The sequence below is a fragment of the Salvelinus fontinalis genome, unplaced genomic scaffold, assembly GCF_029448725.1.
Source record: "Salvelinus fontinalis isolate EN_2023a unplaced genomic scaffold, ASM2944872v1 scaffold_0771, whole genome shotgun sequence".
In the NCBI taxonomy this organism is placed as follows: Eukaryota; Metazoa; Chordata; class Actinopteri; order Salmoniformes; family Salmonidae; genus Salvelinus; species Salvelinus fontinalis.
The window spans coordinates 52,535-69,892 of NW_026600980.1; the positions used below are offsets into that span (position 1 = coordinate 52,535).

The 17,358-nt window shown below is 45.2% G+C and overlaps 2 long non-coding RNA genes across 2 annotated transcripts; one reads left to right on the plus strand and one right to left on the minus strand.

Annotated features, from left to right (window-relative positions):
• Window positions 1-90: 90 nt before the first annotated feature.
• Window positions 91-1,176, plus strand: LOC129847321 (uncharacterized). The gene is made up of 2 exons (XR_008758402.1): window positions 91-338; window positions 665-1,176. It is a non-coding gene; the product is annotated as an uncharacterized LOC129847321 (long non-coding RNA).
• Window positions 1,177-1,538: 362 nt separating this feature from the next.
• On the minus strand, window positions 1,539-3,233 carry LOC129847320 (uncharacterized). The gene is made up of 2 exons (XR_008758401.1): window positions 2,537-3,233; window positions 1,539-1,874 (listed from the first exon to the last, which is right to left on the minus strand). It is a non-coding gene; the product is annotated as an uncharacterized LOC129847320 (long non-coding RNA).
• Window positions 3,234-17,358: the final 14,125 nt, after the last annotated feature.

Below are 17,358 nucleotides of genomic sequence, written 5' to 3' on the forward strand. Positions count from 1 at the left end.
GACGTCGCTAGAACTAAAATATTAATTAGCCCCCCCTGAATAAATCAATATCAGTCTATATATTTTTTCTGTGATTTATTTCTTTCGTCAACCATTCCATCGCATCTTAAACTTCTTACTGGGGCGGCACTAGGACCGGGGGAGGCTGCTGCACTAGTGATTGTTAGACTTTCTTCAGCAAAGATGGCTGAAAGAAATAGTTCGAGAGAGGGGTACCACTACACAGAACTGAACTGGATCAAAGATGGTGGACAGAAATACTAGGAGAGAGGGGTACTCCTACACAAAACTGAACTGGATCAAAGATGGTGGACAACAGTACTAAGATGGAAGCAAATGTAAGGGATTATAACGTCAAAACGAATCATGCAAAAACATGCACAGTTGACAGGAATGTTAGTTAATGTAGAGACAAACGATTATGCATTTTTTTATCATAAAGTTCATTTCCAAAAATCGTGATTTAGCAAGCTAGCAGACTAGCTAACATTAGCCAGCTAGCTGACTAGCTAACATTAGCCAACTAGCTGACTAGCTAACATTAACCAGCTAGCTGACTAGCTAACATTAGCCAGCTAGCTGACTAGCTAACATTAGCCAGCTAGCTGGCTAGCTTTATGGGTGTTGTGACATGAGTATGAAATTGTAATTCTGGTTGTTTTAGGGACTCCTGAAACAACCAGCAAACCAGACTGTCGTTTTGGAAAACAGTGGATGTAAAGAATCTAGCTAGCTGAAGAATTTACTGCAAATTTAATGTACAATTTTGTAAGCTTTCCTTGCTGATATTTACCATGCAGATAGATGAAATTACGTAGCTAGCTATGTTCTTGCTTATTGTGCAGTGGATGATTAAAATCCCTGTATGCCCATGGATGTGTAGCTAGCTATCTAGCCGATCTGTGTATGGACCCAAACGTTTGGTATACATATTAGTTCAGAACCTAGCTATGAACCTCAGCTATCATAGCCAGTTGTATCAACTTCAAAACAGCCTGAATGACATTAATGAAGCCTATGGATTGAGTAGATTATAATATCATGTTGTGCCAAGGATGCAAGTCGTATATACATGTAGTTATTACCATGCATGAGATCCCCACATTGTAGCCTGTACATTTAATATATTCACTGATCATGTACTCTACCATGGCAAATAAAGGTGCAGTTTAGGTATGAATGTCTTTGAGATTATTTTTCAGTCATATCCAATACCAGGAGTATCAAATTCCAGTCTTTGAATGACGCTGTGTCTGCATGTATGTATTACAATTCAACAGTGTTTACCAATCTTGGTCCTGGGACATCAATGGTTACACATTGTAACTAATAGACTAGAAACAGGATTTAACTAGTTAATTCATATATACAGAAATATAATGAAATATAATGTTAAAAACAGAACACTACACTTCCTATGCATCATGTAAATACTCCAACACCGGTTCATCTCAACATCTAATGCCCTTCATCTGCATTGATCTGATAAACACAGGATAGGTGGAGTATTTCATCACATTACACTTCATTTCAACCAGTAGAGAATGTGAAACGCTTTATTGAAAAGCTCATTATCCAAGTGTTATAAATACAAGTTCAATCTGTCCTTCAATGCACATCTGTTGTGAATTATAAAAACAGAGGAAGAAAGAGGTGGTGGTGGGAGAGGTGTAAAAGACAGAAAGGGAAAGAGGTAAGCACATAGGAGCAGGGAAGGCAGCACATGATTAATGAATCACAGTGCTACATAAATATTCTCTCAGTTCATCACAATTACATAACAGTGTCTCTAGTCTTCCCAAAGGTTATCTTCAAAGCAGGTGAGGTGGCGATGATGGGACTGGGGGTTGGCATCCTCTCACATCAAAACATATCTGCAGACGAGAGACAGGTGGAGAGAGAGAGCATGTTTAAGCCTGGTGTTTTTATTTTTTATTCTAACATTGTTAGTCATCAATCAGGAGGTGAAATGCAAAACTGACCTTGGATCATTAACTCTGGGACTACTGCATCTCTCTGTATTTCAATGTAAAGCATCTCTTTAATAATACTTCTTGTATAATATAAACTGACCTGGGATCATTAACTCTGGGACTACTGCATCTCTCTGTATTTCAATGTAAAGCATCTCTTTAATAATACTTCTTGTATAATATAAACTGACCTGGGATCATTAACTCTGGGACTACTGCATCTATCTGTATTTCAATGTAAAGCATCTCTTTAATAATACTTCCTGTATAATATAAACTGACCTGGGATCATTAACTCTGGGACTACTGCATCTATCTGTATTTCAATGTAAAGCATCTCTTTAATAATACTTCCTGTATAATATAAACTGTCCTGGGATCATTAACTCTGGGACTACTGCATCTATCTGTATTTCAATGTAAAGCATCTCTTTAATAATACTTCCTGTATAATATAAACTGACCTGGGATCATTAACTCTGGGACTACTGCATCTATCTGTATTTCAATGTAAAGCATCTCTTTATAATACTTCCTGTTGTCCTGAACAAGTGACCTCTCACCTCTGACCATGCTGTGCCCTCTATGTAGCCAGTTCAGATGCAGGAGGGGTTCACCGACACAGATGATATAACCTAGAGGATTTAGGGAGAAGGGGAGAGAGGGATGAAGTGAAGGAGAGAGACTGTTATTGAGAAAATAAGGTAGGTAAAGCCACAGTGTTCAACAGGAATCTGTGTGTGGCCTCACCTGGTGTCCACACCACACTAAGTGGCTGCAGAGTACTTTATGCTGAAAAACATGAACGGACGAACGAGGACAAACAATATAGCGTAGTTATAGAAATAAGGAAGTGTCTTACTATTCTCTATGGTTGGCCCTCTTGCCTATTCGTTGAAGGTGGAAGGAGCCACAGTTAAAGGGAGAGAAACTGTGAATTGAATAACTGCAGTTGACATTGCTAAGTAAATGGAAGAATACTCTTATTGCAATGTGAATGGCTCTTAAAAGAGCCTTTGGTTGTGCATAGTGTAGTCTATGGTGTTGCCAGGGAACAGCACCCTCTTAAAAGAGCCTTTGGTTGTGCATAGTGTAGTCTATGGTGTTGCCAGGGAACAGCACCCTCTTTGAAGAAGTAGGAGGTGAAGATCTCCCGAACACGGATTGCCTCTCTTGCTGCGTTGTTGGACCCCATCCTTGAAACATCCTGCAGAGCAGCAGACTCCTCCTCTGGGACACGGCGGCGATCTGCAGATCCCCTCCAGGTCCGCGTGTCCATCCTCATGAAGTTACGCAGGACACAGGTAGCCTTCACACATCTGAATTCCTCCAGGAGGCAGTCCCAGATGACCCTGGTCACCCAACCTTGCAGTGCCCTACACGGTAACTGTAGGCAATCGTTTTGAAGGAATCTCCAGTTACAAGGTATCTGTAGCAATATGGAAGACAATGTAATTATTAGACTGTTACATCACCAGGTCATTGTGGATTACTAAAGTATAATATCCCTGATAACAAATCATGATAACATTGGATTGATAGATGCATGGGCACACATATGTGCATGTGTAGCATGTGACAATAACAGGATCATATCAAGGATAGCATCACAAATGAATACATAAATACCACTTGAAGCTTGATAATGAGTTGATCATTTGAATCAGCTGTGCAGTGCTGAGGCAAAAACAACAATGTGCCTCTTTGAGTCCCCAGGACTGAGAACCACTGCTCTTCATTGGGACCTCTTCATATGTAGACTGGCTTTTCATAGCGCTCTTTATCTGAGGACAGAAAACCTCACAAGAAACACACTTCTTTATAGTCAAATTACACCACACTGAATATTATGTTACTATTATCTCCGTCCTCACTTCTAGGGACAGGAACTACACAAAAGTACCTGCCCTATCCAGAATAGCCTCCTCTCTCACTGACAGTTGGGGCTGCTATCCTTTCACCCTCCCTTATTGTTGGTAGCTAGCTACCTACAAATGCATTTGGAGTTAGTTTTTTACAGTGATAAATACATCAAGATAGCTAATATGAAGTTAGGTAGCTGGTGATATTTAATTCACTTAGCTATCTATCTATACAGACTGGTTACCTATTTAGATGTGATATGAAAGTATTGTGTGAAATTATTTTGATGTTAAAGTATTTTAAATTATTTTGATGTGATATGAAAGTATCGTGTGAAATAATTGTTATGTGATATGAAAGTATTATGTGAAATTATTTTGAGGAGTAACGGGGGCAGAGAATCAGCAGTAGAAACAATAACAAAGCGTACTCCCTGCCCGTTGAGAATCGATTCACATTTAGATGGAATATTTGACTATTTTAGCTGCCAGAGCCAGTCTACCTCTGAAAATAACATACAGTCCTTGGACCTTGAGGAGTAACGGGGGCAGCAATCAGCAGTAGAAACAATAACAAAGCGTACTCCCTGCCTGTTTCGGTAAAAAGCTGAGGGATGGGGCTGGAGAAATGCAACCATCCATGATACCAACATTATAGTTTTAACCATGTTTTGGGGATATACAGTGTTTGTTAATATTTACTGACAAACATTGGAGTAAAAAAAAGCTCATATTTTGGGTTCTGATGGGGTACGACAGTTGAACTAAGCTCATGAGGCATTTATAAGTGATTTCTTCAAGAAACAATGGGTACATATCATTAATGTATAAGTCCCAAAATGGATGTAACAACTGCTGATTGCCCCTTTAAGACTAAATATTGGGCTAATCTAATAGGAGATATTGAGGACTACAGTATTTCAGGCATTGTCATTGGATGCATTTGATCAATTGTTAACGTTTTGTTGATGGTCCACTCTTGATGTTCTACACGTTACAGTGTAGCTTCAGCCATTCCTACAGAACAACATTAAAGTGTAGAACCTCTTTACTGCATATTGGTTCAACGACTGCAGAGACGGTACTTACTGGTGTTAAATAGATCTCCAACCTCCTCTTCTTCCTCCAATGTGACAGTAATCTCCTCCTCCTCTTTCACTCCAAAAATTGCATCCTCCTCTCCTTTTACTGTAACATCCTCTTCCTCTTTCACTCTGAACGCGTCTTCCTCTTCTTTCACTGAAACGTCTTTCTCTTCTTCTTTCACGGTAACAACCTCAACTTGTTTTTGTATTGAAACAGCCTCCTCTTCGTCCTCCTCTTTCACGAGAACTTCTTTCTCCGTCCAGCAGACCTCCTCTTCTGTAGCAGGAGGAGAGTAGCTTAGTGAACTCATGGTCGGAGATGTTAGCTAGTTAGCATTAGCGACTAGCCTAGTTCTAAGCTAACTTAGCAAACAAGCTAGCTGACAAACAACGTAAACATATAATTAAATGGGCCAACAAGTACATACGACAGAAATGTGTTTAATACACAGCGACTAATATACACCAAAACAGTGTAAAGAGCGTGAATGTTGTAGCTGTGTTTGCTAGAAAGCTACCGAGGTGTCTGACTAGCTGTTGTTGAAGGAGCGTCCCGTCCACTAGATTATACGTCACACTGGCAGCATCGCCTGAACCTGAAAGACGCACATCGCCATCTGCTGACTGGAGTGGGTAACGCAGTTGAGGAACCAAACGTTTATTTTTCATTTATTTCATAAAAGTTTAATATTATATAAAGTCGTTCAAAGAGAAGCATGTGTTGATTGATTCGTGTTTAATGAGTGAGAATTTAAAACAACCTTTACACCCACTACATATTTGCATTGATCCATACTTCTGACATGGATCATTTTGACCCCAGAGGCATATCCCAAAATGTGGTTTATTCAATTCCTCCAATTTTTCATGACTTTGTCAATCGACTTGTTCTTATTAAATATAAATCATGGTTTAGTGTTTCTGTATCAATATGGACTTTTAACAAATTCAAATCCTTTGGAGTCATTTTGACCCCAGCCAAAAGCACCTTTGATAAATAGGACGTTTATTGACAATCAAAATCAAATCACATTTTATTGGTCACATACACGTGTTTAGCAGATGTTATTGGGGGTGTAGTGAAATGCTTGTGGTTCTAGCTCCGACAGTGCAGTAATATCTAACAATTAATATCTAACAATTTCACAACAGATACCCAATACACACACATCTAAGTATTTGAATCTAGGTTTCTCTGTAGACATGATCCATCCCACCAGAGGGTGGAGGGGCACCTGTATCAGTGGTTTTGATCAGATAGACACCTGCAGACACACAGTATAGTGCCTCCCATGTACTCTCCTATGATTGGACTTTCTATACCACGTGTCACGTGACTGTGTACAAAACTGCCAATGGTAGAAAACTCTGCCAGAGGTAGAAAACTCTGCCAGCTGTATACAGTGCATTCGTTAAGTATTCAGACCCCTTCACTTTTCCACATTCAGTTACATTACAGCCTTATTCTAAAATTGAATATTTTTCCCCACATCAATCTACACACAATACCCCATAATGACATCACAATACCACATAATGACAAACCAAAAACAGGTTTGTAAACATTTTTGCAAATGTATTTACTTAAGTATTCAGACCCTTTGCTATGAGACTCGAAATTGAGCTCAGATGCATCCTGATTCCATTGATCATCCTTGAGATGTTTCTCCAGCTTGATTGGAGTCCACTTGTGGTAAATTCAATTGATTAGACATGATTTGGAGAGGCACACACCTGTCTATATAAAGTCCCACAGTTTACAGTGCATGTCAGAGCAAAAACCAAGCCATGAGGTCAAAGGAATTGTCCGTAGAGCTCTGAGACAAGAATGTGTTGAGGCACAGATCTGGAGAAAATGTACCAAAAAATGTATGCAGCATTGAAGGTCCCCAAAAACACAGTGTCCGCCCTCATTCTTAAATGGAATAAGTTAGGAACCACCATTACTCTTCCTAGAGCTGGCTGCCCGGGCCAAACGGAGAAATCGGGGGAGAAGGGCCTTGGTCAAGGAGGTGACCAAAAACTCGATGGTCACTCTGACAGAGCTCCAGAGTTCCTCTGTGGAGATGGGAGAACCTTCCAGAAGGACAATCATCTCTGCAGTACTCCAACAAATCCGGCCTTTATGGTAGAGACCAGACGGAAGCTACTCCTCAGTAAAAGGCACATGATAGCCCTCGTGGAGTTTGCCAAAAGGCACCTAAAGGACTCTAACCATGAGAAACAAGATTCTCTGGTCTGATTAAACCAACTCTTTGGCCTGAATGTCATGTGTCATGTCTGGAGAAAATCGGTACCATCCCGGTGAAGCGGTGGTCATGGCAACATCATGCTATGATGTTTTTCAGCAGCAGTGCAAATTGTCCACTGGTTTTGGTGTAATTTCTCACCCATTTTGTCAGTAGGAAAGTTAATTTCCCCTCAGGCACACACATTAGTTGATTGTTATTATGAAGGTCATTTGTATAGAATGTACTTTTCCCCACTCATTCACCCCATCTCTTTACATTGCTTATTTATATGTGGTGACCTGACTGCGTCCAGACTGTCAAAGGCCCACCCTGGTAGATCTGAACCTAATTCAGCTTGGAGTGATCAGATGACAGAAGTCACATTTAGGTGCCAGGTGTAACTGAGGCCATAGATGCTCCATATCCAATTTGTAAGTCGCTCTGGATAAGAGCGTCTGCTAAATGACTTAAATGTAAATGTAAATATCCATTACTTTGAGTGTTTTATATTATATGACTAAATGTGTTTCTTTCTGTGTTGCAGGGGCAGTCAAGAAATGGAACGGCAAGGCCACAGAACATGACATAAGCAGAGCTGTGGGAGACCACCTCAAGCCCCTGGTAGAGCCGGGGGTGGTGTTTACCACTCCACCACGCCTTCAGCAGGCTTGAAAAGCGGGATTGATACTGATTTTCATACTAAGATGGACCAAGAGTCTGTTGATTGGTCAGTCATTGGGTTCATTTGTTGAAATCAAATCAAGCTTTATTTATACAGCACATTTCAGACATGGATGCAACACAATGGCTTCACAGGAGAAAACAATGAAAATAAACAGAAATATTTAGTACACAAAAATAACAGCATAAAAAAACAGAAGATTAACAACTGAAAGACCAATGAGCATTCTAAGGAAATGCCATTGATTAAAACACTAATTGGATGCAATATCCAACCCAAAATATAAACTTGTTTTTTTGGAGGGTTTCTCAAAGACACTATGGGGGTGTCGACTGAAAGTTGACTAGTAACAACAACTGGGACCTAAAAGACACCCACCATGAGACCCACTAAATCTGGCCAAGAAGAGGAAAACAAAAGAAAAACCCACACCAAACTTAAAGACAGGAAGCAAACCAAAAAGGTGGAGCAATAACAGGTGTTGACTCTCCACATCTATCAAGACAACTGGAGCACTGGGCCAGACACTCTTCAATAGACCCTGGACCGGCTCAGGTGAAACACCTTCCCACTAACGAGATGGACAAGCCAGCACAGGTGTAACACATACTGACTAACGAGGTGACACCAATCAGTGCTCCCAAGACACATTTCAGTTGAATGCATTCAGTTGTACAATCAATCAAATGTATTTATAAAGCCCTTCTCACATCAGCTGATGTCACAGAGTGCTGTACAGAAACCCAGCCTAAAACCCCTGACAGCAAGCAATGCAGGTGTAGAAGCACGGTGGCTAGGAAAAACTCTCTACAAAAGACAAGAACCTGGGAAGAAACCTAGAGAGGAATCAGGCTCTGAGGGGTGGCCAGTCCTCTTCTGGCTGTGCCGGGTGGAGATTATAACAGAACATGGCCAAGATGTTCAAATGTTCATAAATGACCAGCATGGTCAAATAATAATAATCACAGTGGTTGTCGAAGGTGCAACAGATCTGCACCTCAGGAGTAAATGTCAGTTGGCTTTTCATAGCCAATCATTCAGAGTATCTCCACAACTTCCATTTCACATAATCATCTACAATGCTTCACCTTCTACAATATAAACATGGTGTCTACTGGCTGTCAACATTTAAAAACAAGAAAAAATACATATTTCTAAATAATAATATACAATCGTATTATTTTTTTCTACTTTTTCTTTCTATAGAATCCTAAAACTCACTAGCTTCTAGAACTCTAGACTTCCTAAAACTCACTAGCTTCTAGAACTCTCGTCTTCCTAAAACTCACTAGCTTCTAGAACTCTCGTCTTCCTAAAACCCACTAGCTTCTAGAACTCTCGTCTTCCTAAAACTCACTAGCTTCTAGAACTCTCGTCTTCCTAAAACCCACTAGCCTCTAGAACTCTCGTCTTCCTAAAACCCACTAGCTTCTAGAACTCTCGTCCCCTTGGAACGAGCCCAAACAAAACTCAAATCAAATAGTATTAGTCACATGCGCCGGATACAACACTGGAACTCTTACTTACGAGCCCCTAACAGTGCAGTTTTAAAAAAAATACAGAAAAGAATAAGAGATAAAACTAATCTCCAACACGGGAAAAACATGTCAAAATAAATTGTGATCATGGTAACTCACTGGCTAAATGCAAAACACAAATCTATTTGACTGCCAACCCTTGAGATAATCAGCAACCAACCTGACCTGGTGGTTCTAATGACCTGGTGGTAATAATGACCTGGTGGTTCTAATGACCTGGTGGTAATAATGACCTGGTGGTTCTAATGACCTGGTGGTTCTAATGACCTGGTGGTTCTAATGACCTGGTGGTAATAATGACCTGGTGGTTATAATGACCTGGTGGTTATAATGACCTGGTGGTTGGCATAAAACAAGCAGAACCCGAGAACAGGATGGCCTCCACCATCACAGCCTGATGACACTGCACCAGCCTACCAGTCTGCTCCAGCCCAGGTCAGAATACCAGTCTCCCAGTCTGCTCCAGCACAGGTCAGAATACCAGCCTCCCAGTCTGCTCCAGCACAGGTCAGAATACCAGCCTCTCAGTCTGCTCCAGCCCAGGTCAACTTACCAGCCTCTCAGTCTGCTCCAGCACAGTGTGCTCCAGCCCATGTCAGAATACCAGCCTCCCAGTCTGCTCCAGCACAGGTCAGAATACCAGTCTCCCAGTCTGCTCCAGCCCAGGTCAGAATACCAGCCTCCCAGTCTGCTCCACCCAGATAGTCACCCACAACTGCAATCCTTATTGATTCAAATGGGAAGTTCTTAAGGAGGGAGAGGGAGTGAAAAGGGAGAGAGGCGGAGAGAGGGGAGTGAAAAGGGAGAGAGGGGAGTGAAAAGGGAGAGAGGCGGAGTGAAAATGGAGAGAGAGGGAATGAAAAGGGAGAGAGGCGGAGAGGGGGAGTGAAAAGGGAGAGAGGCGGAGAGAGGGAGGGAAAAGGGAGAGAGGCGGAGAGAGGGAGTGAAAAGGGAGAGAGGCGGAGAGAGGGAGTGAAAAGGGAGAGAGGCGGAGAGAGGGAGTTAAAATGGAGAGAGGCGGAGAGAGGGAGTGAAAAGGGAGAGAGGCGGAGAGAGGGAGTGAAAAGGGAGAGAGGCGGAGAGAGGGAGTGAAAAGGGAGAGAGGCGGAGAGAGGGAGTGAAAAGGGAGAGAGGCGGAGAGAGGGAGTGAAAAGGGAGAGAGGCGGAGAGAGGGAGTGAAAAGGGAGAGAGGCGGAGAGAGGGGAGTGAAAAGGGAGAGAGGGAGTGAAAAGGGAGAGAGGCGGAGAGAGGGAGTGAAAAGGGAGAGAGGCGGAGAGAGGGAGTGACAAGGGAGAGAGGCGGAGGGGAGTGAAAAGGGAGAGAGGCGGAGAGAGGGAGTGAAAAGGGAGAGAGGCGGAGAGAGGGGAGTGAAAAGGGAAATAGGCAGAGAGAGGGAGTGAAAAGGGAGAGAGGCAGAGAGAGGGAGTGAAAAGGGAGAGAGGGAGTGAAAAGGGAGAGAGGCTGAGAAAGGGCAGAATACCTGACCACTGTGACTGACCCAAACTTAAGGAAAGCTTTGACTATGTACAGGCTCAGTGAGCATAAAGGTCAAATGTGTGATTTCATGAACTGGTACATACAAGAAAACCAGGTTTTAAAGTTCTGTTCAATAGCCATCCCATCATTACAAAACATTTGAAAGGCTAAGTCTATCATCTCCTGAGAAGTGGTAACTATTCACATGAACTTTTCAAAGAGGTTTGGTGCCCCCTGGTGGCTGAACCCGAGATCAATGAGAGATCTTGTCAGAAACAATGACACAGTCCCACTTCTCAGCTATCTTTATTTACATCAAACTAAACTAACTGCTATCTTGAATTGTTGAAAAAGTGTTTTTAAATAGCTCAAGCTGATACCCTACCTGAGAGACAAGGTGAGTCTTTTCTCCCTGACCTGGTGGTTCTAATGACCTGGTGGTTCTAATGACCTGGTGGTTCTAAAGACCTGGTGGTTATAATGACCTGGTGGTAATAATGACCTGGTGGTTATAATGACCTGGTGGTAATAATGACCTGGTGGTTGGCATAACACAAGCAGAACCCGAGAACAGGATGGCCTCCACCACACAGCCTGATGACACTGCACCAGCCTACCAGTCTGCTCTAGCTCAGGTCAGAATACCAGCCTCTCAGTCTGCTCCGGCACAGGTCAGAATACCAGCCTCCCAGTCTGATCCAGCACAGTGTTCTCCAGCCCAGGTCAGAATACCAGTCTCCCAGTCTGCCTCAGCCCAGGTCAGAATACCAGCCTCCCAGTCTGCTCCAGCACAGGTCAGAATACCAGCCTCTCAGTCTGCTCCAGCCCAGGTCAACTTACCAGCCTCTCAGTCTGCTCCAGCACAGTGTGCTCCAGCCCATGTCAGAATACCAGCCTCCCAGTCTGCTCCAGCCCAGGTCAGAATACTAAGTCTCCCAGTCTGCTCCAGCCCAGGTCAACTTACCAGCCTCTCAGTCTGCTCCAGCACAGTGTGCTCCAGCCCATGTCAGAATACCAGCCTCCCAGTCTGCTCCAGCACAGGTCAGAATACCAGTCTCCCAGTCTGCTCCAGCCCAGGTCAGAATACCAGCCTCCCAGTCTGCTCCACCCAGATAGTCACCCACAACTGCAATCCTTATTGATTCAAATAGGAAGTTCTTAGAGAGGGAGAGGGAGTGAAAAGGTAGAGAGGCGGAGAGAGGGAGTGAAAAGGGAGAGAGGGGAGTGAAAAGGGAGAGAGGTGGAGAGAGGGAGTGAAAAGGTAGAGAGGCGGAGAGAGGGGAGTGAAAAGGGAGAGAGGCGGAGAGAGGGGAGTGAAAAGGGAGAGAGGCGGAGAGAGGGGAGTGAAAAGGGAGAGAGGCGGAGTGAAAAGGGAGAGAGAGGGAGTGAAAAGGGAGAGAGGCGGAGAGGGGGGGTGAAAAGGGAGAGAGGCGGAGAGGGGGAGTGAAAAGGGAGAGAGGGAGTGAAAAGGGAGAGAGGCGGAGAGAGGGAGTGAAAAGGGAGAGAGGCGGAGAGAGGGGAGTGAAAAGGGAGAGAGGGAGTGAAAAGGGAGAGAGGCGGAGAGAGGGAGTGAAAAGGGAGAGAGGCGGAAGAGAGAGTGAAAAGGGAGAGAGGCGGAGAGAGGGAGTGAAAAGGGAGAGAGGCGGAGAGAGGGAGTGAAAAGGGAGAGAGGGAGTGAAAAGGGAGAAAGGCGGAGAGAGGGAGTGAAAAGGGAGAGAGGCGGAGAGAGGGAGTGAAAAGGGAGAGAGGCGGAGAGAGGGAGTGAAAAGGGAGAGAGGCGGAGAGAGGTTGTGAAAAGGGAGAGAGGCGGAGAGAGGGAGTGAAAAGGGTGAGAGGCGGAAAGAGGGAGTGAAAAAGGTGAGAGGTGGAGAGAGGGGAGTGAAAAGGGAGAGAGGTGGAGAGAGGGAGTGAAAAGGGAGAGAGGCGGAGAGAGGGAGTGAAAAGGGAGAGAGGCGGAGTGAAAAGGGAGAGAGAGGGAGTGAAAAGGGAGAGAGAGGGAGTGAAAAGGGAGAGAGGCGGAGAGGGGGGGTGAAAAGGAAGAGAGGCGGAGAGGGGGAGTGAAAAGGGAGGGAGGCGGAGAGAGGGAGTGAAAAGGGAGAGAGGCGGAGAGAGGGAGAGAGGCGGAGAGAGGGGAGTGAAAAGGGAGAGAGGGAGTGAAAAGGGAGAGAGGCGGAGAGAGGGAGTGAAAAGGGAGAGAGGCGGAAGAGAGAGTGAAAAGGGAGAGAGGCGGAGAGAGGGAGTGAAAAGGGAGAGAGGTGGAGAGAGGGAGTGAAAAGGGAGAGACGCGGAGAGAGGGAGTGAAAAGGGAGAGAGGCGGAGAGAGGGAGTGAAAAGGGAGAGAGGCGGAGAGAAGTTGTGAAAAGGGAGAGAGGCGGAGAGAGGGAGTGAAAAGGGAGAGAGGCGGAAAGAGGGAGTGAAAAAGGTGAGAGGCGGAGAGAGGGGAGTGAAAAGGGAGAGAGGCGGAGAGAGGGAGTGAAAAGGGAGAGAGGGAGTGAAAAGAGAGAGAGGGAGTGAAAAGGGAGAGAGACGGAGAGAGGGCGTGAAAAGGGAGAGAGGCGGAGAGAGGGCGTGAAAAGGGAGAGAGGCGGAGAGAGGGCGTGAAAAGGGAGAGATTGGGAGAGAGGGAGTCAAAAGGGAGAGAGGCGGAGAGAGGGAGTGAAAAAGGAGATAGGCGGAGAGAGGGAGTGAAAAGGGAGAGAGGCGGAAAGAGGGAGTGAAAAAGGAGAGAGGCGGAGAGAGGGGAGTGAAAAGGGAGAGAGGCGGAGAGAGGGAGTGAAAAGGGAGAGAGGCGGAGAGAGGGAGTGAAAAGGGAGAGAGGGGAGTGAAAAGGGAGAGAGGCGGAGAGAGGGAGTGAAAAGGTAGAGAGGCGGAGAGAGGGGAGTGAAAAGGGAGAGAGGCGGAGAGAGGGGAGTGAAAAGGGAGAGAGGCGGAGAGAGGGGAGTGAAAAGGGAGAGAGGCGGAGTGAAAAGGGAGAGAGAGGGAGTGAAAAGGGAGAGAGGCGGAGAGGGGGGGTGAAAAGGGAGAGAGGCGGAGAGGGGGAGTGAAAAGGGAGAGAGGGAGTGAAAAGGGAGAGAGGCGGAGAGAGGGAGTAAAAAGGGAGAGAGGCGGAGAGAGGGGAGTGAAAAGGGAGAGAGGGAGTGAAAAGGGAGAGAGGCGGAGAGAGGGAGTGAAAAGGGAGAGAGGCGGAAGAGAGAGTGAAAAGGGAGAGAGGCGGAGAGAGGGAGTGAAAAGGGAGAGAGGCGGAGAGAGGGAGTGAAAAGGGAGAGAGGGAGTGAAAAGGGAGAAAGGCGGAGAGAGGGAGTGAAAAGGGAGAGAGGCGGAGAGAGGGAGTGAAAAGGGAGAGAGGCGGAGAGAGGGAGTGAAAAGGGAGAGAGGCGGAGAGAGGTTGTGAAAAGGGAGAGAGGCGGAGAGAGGGAGTGAAAAGGGTGAGAGGCGGAAAGAGGGAGTGAAAAAGGTGAGAGGCGGAGAGAGGGGAGTGAAAAGGGAGAGAGGTGGAGAGAGGGAGTGAAAAGGGAGAGAGGCGGAGAGAGGGAGTGAAAAGGGAGAGAGGCGGAGTGAAAAGGGAGAGAGAGGGAGTGAAAAGGGAGAGAGAGGGAGTGAAAAGGGAGAGAGGCGGAGAGGGGGGGTGAAAAGGGAGAGAGGCGGAGAGGGGGAGTGAAAAGGGAGAGAGGCGGAGAGAGGGAGTGAAAAGGGAGAGAGGCGGAGAGAGGGAGAGAGGCGGAGAGAGGGGAGTGAAAAGGGAGAGAGGGAGTGAAAAGGGAGAGAGGCGGAGAGAGGGAGTGAAAAGGGAGAGAGGCGGAAGAGAGAGTGAAAAGGGAGAGAGGCGGAGAGAGGGAGTGAAAAGGGAGAGAGGTGGAGAGAGGGAGTGAAAAGGGAGAGAGGCGGAGAGAGGGAGTGAAAAGGGAGAAAGGCGGAGAGAGGGAGTGAAAAGGGAGAGAGGCGGAGAGAGGGAGTGAAAAGGGAGAGAGGCGGAGAGAGGGAGTGAAAAGGGAGAGAGGCGGAGAGAGGTTGTGAAAAGGGAGAGAGGCGGAGAGAGGGAGTGAAAAGGGAGAGAGGCGGAAAGAGGGAGTGAAAAAGGTGAGAGGCGGAGAGAGGGGAGTGAAAAGGGAGAGAGGTGGAGAGAGGGAGTGAAAAGGGAGAGAGGCGGAGAGAGGGAGTGAAAAGGGAGAGAGGCGGAGAGAGGGAGTGAAAAGGGAGAGAGGCGGAGAGAGGGAGTGAAAAGGGAGAGAGGCGGAGAGAGGGAGTGAAAAGGGAGAGAGGCGGAGAGAGGGAGTGAAAAGGGAGAGAGGCGGAGAGAGGGAGTGAAAAGGGAGAGAGGGAGTGAAAAGAGAGAGAGGGAGTGAAAAGGGAGAGAGACGGAGAGAGGGCGTGAAAAGGGAGAGAGGCGGAGAGAGGGCGTGAAAAGGGAGAGAGGCGGAGAGAGGGCGTGAAAAGGGAGAGATTGGGAGAGAGGGAGTGAAAAGGGAGAGAGGCGGAGAGAGGGAGTGAAAAGGGAGAGAGGCGGAGAGAGGGAGTGAAAAGGGAGAGAGGCGGAGAGAGGGAGTGAAAAGGGAGAGAGGGGAGTGAAAAGGGAGAGAGGGGAGTGAAAAGGGAGAGAGGCGGAGAGAGGTTGACAGTTTATGACAAATAGTTAAACAATTTTGCATGTAATGGCTTATGCAAGGAACTAATGCCTAGATGTTTTGAGGGGTAAGACTATTCAACAGAGAACCATATACTATATTTTGATCAACATGACGTGAGCAATTGATAATGTGGAAAAAAGCTGACACTTGTACATTATCAATTGCAATTTGTTCAAAGGAATAAGAAATTGCTTTAATGATGTGCACAAGTGACTAGATGATTTGGAATTTGTACAAGTCGTATCAAGAATTGCACTTTTGATCTAAGAAATGCACCAAAGCGACTGAGGAAAACTGTAATCACTTTCCCAGTGGAATACAACCTAACAGACAAGAAGCCATTCTTTACAAAACAGTATAAATACAAACAATGGCAGGGCTGATTGGTGATGGGGAGGGTATGGGCCATTAACAAAGCCATCACCTACAGAGAGATGAACCTGGAGAAGAGTCCCCTAAGAAAGCTGGTCATTGTGCTCTGTTCACAAACATAAACACACCCCACAGAGCCCCTGGACAACAGCACAATTAGACCCAACCAAATCATGAGAAAACAAAAAGATAATTACTTGACACATTGGAAAGAATTAACAAAAACAGAGAAAACTAGAATGCTATTTGGCCCTAAACAGAGAGTACACAGTGGCAGAATACCTGACCACTGTGACTGACCCAAACTTAAGGAAAGCTTTGACTATGTACAGACTCAGTGAGCATAAATGTCAAATGTGTGATTTCATGAACTGGTACATACAAGAAAACCAGGTTTTAAAGTTCTGTTCAATAGCCATCCCATCATTACAAAACATTTGAAAGGCTAAGTCTATCATCTCCTGAGAAGTGGTAACTATTCACATGAACTTTTCAAAGAGGTTTGGTGCCCCCTGGTGGCTGAACCCGAGATCAATGAGAGATCTTGTCAGAAAAATGACAGAGTCCCACTTCTCTGTCATTGCACAAACTAGAGAGGGGGGAAAAAATGTGTGAAAATTAATTAAAAATATATACATCAATACAGATAATCCTTTAAAATGTGGGACATCTAGCCCATCGGGAAGTATTTTTAATCATTATTTGAATATTTCGGCAATTGGTCGAAAAAGTGACAGAGTGCCACCTCCGTGCAACAGGTTTTATTTTTGGGTTACCGGGCACGATTTTCAAAAGTGTCTTAAATGCTTTTTAGGGCCCAAGAACCAAAGTACAATTGCCAATGAAGTCCCTGCTCAGAAACAAAGAAAGAAAGAAAGAAAGAAAGAAAGAAAGAAAGAAAGAAAGAAAGAAAGAAAGAAAGAAAGAGAAAGAAAGAGAGAGAGAGAGAGAGAGAGAGAGAGAGAGAGAATCTATTTCATAAAGTTATACAAAAGAGAGAGATAGGGAGAGACTGTGTACATTCTAATCGTAGAGAATGTGAGAGAGAGACAGACAGACAGACAGACAGACAGACAGACAGACAGACAGTGTGTTATAACAGAGAAATCTCACTAGGTGACAAGGTGAGTCTCTTCTCCCTGACAGACAGACAGACAGACAGACAGACAGTGTGTTATAGTGTGTTATATCCCTCCTCAGCCTTCCTCTCCTCTGAAGACCCAGTGAGGGTGGAGCTCAGTCAGAGAGCTGTTGAGGGACTGGTTAGAAAGAACACTTCTACAGCCAGAGAGGTGAGAGGTCACACATGGTTTAGATGGTAAATATTTATGTCCCCTTAGTGGTTCATCACGTCAGCAAAAGGAATATGTTCCATCATCCATGTTTATTTACATTAGTGCAAATTGTCCACTGATATTGATGAAATTTCTCAGGCACACACATTTGTTCTTTGATATTATGAAGGTCATTTGTGTAAAATGTACTTTTCCCCACTCATTCACCCCATCTCTGTA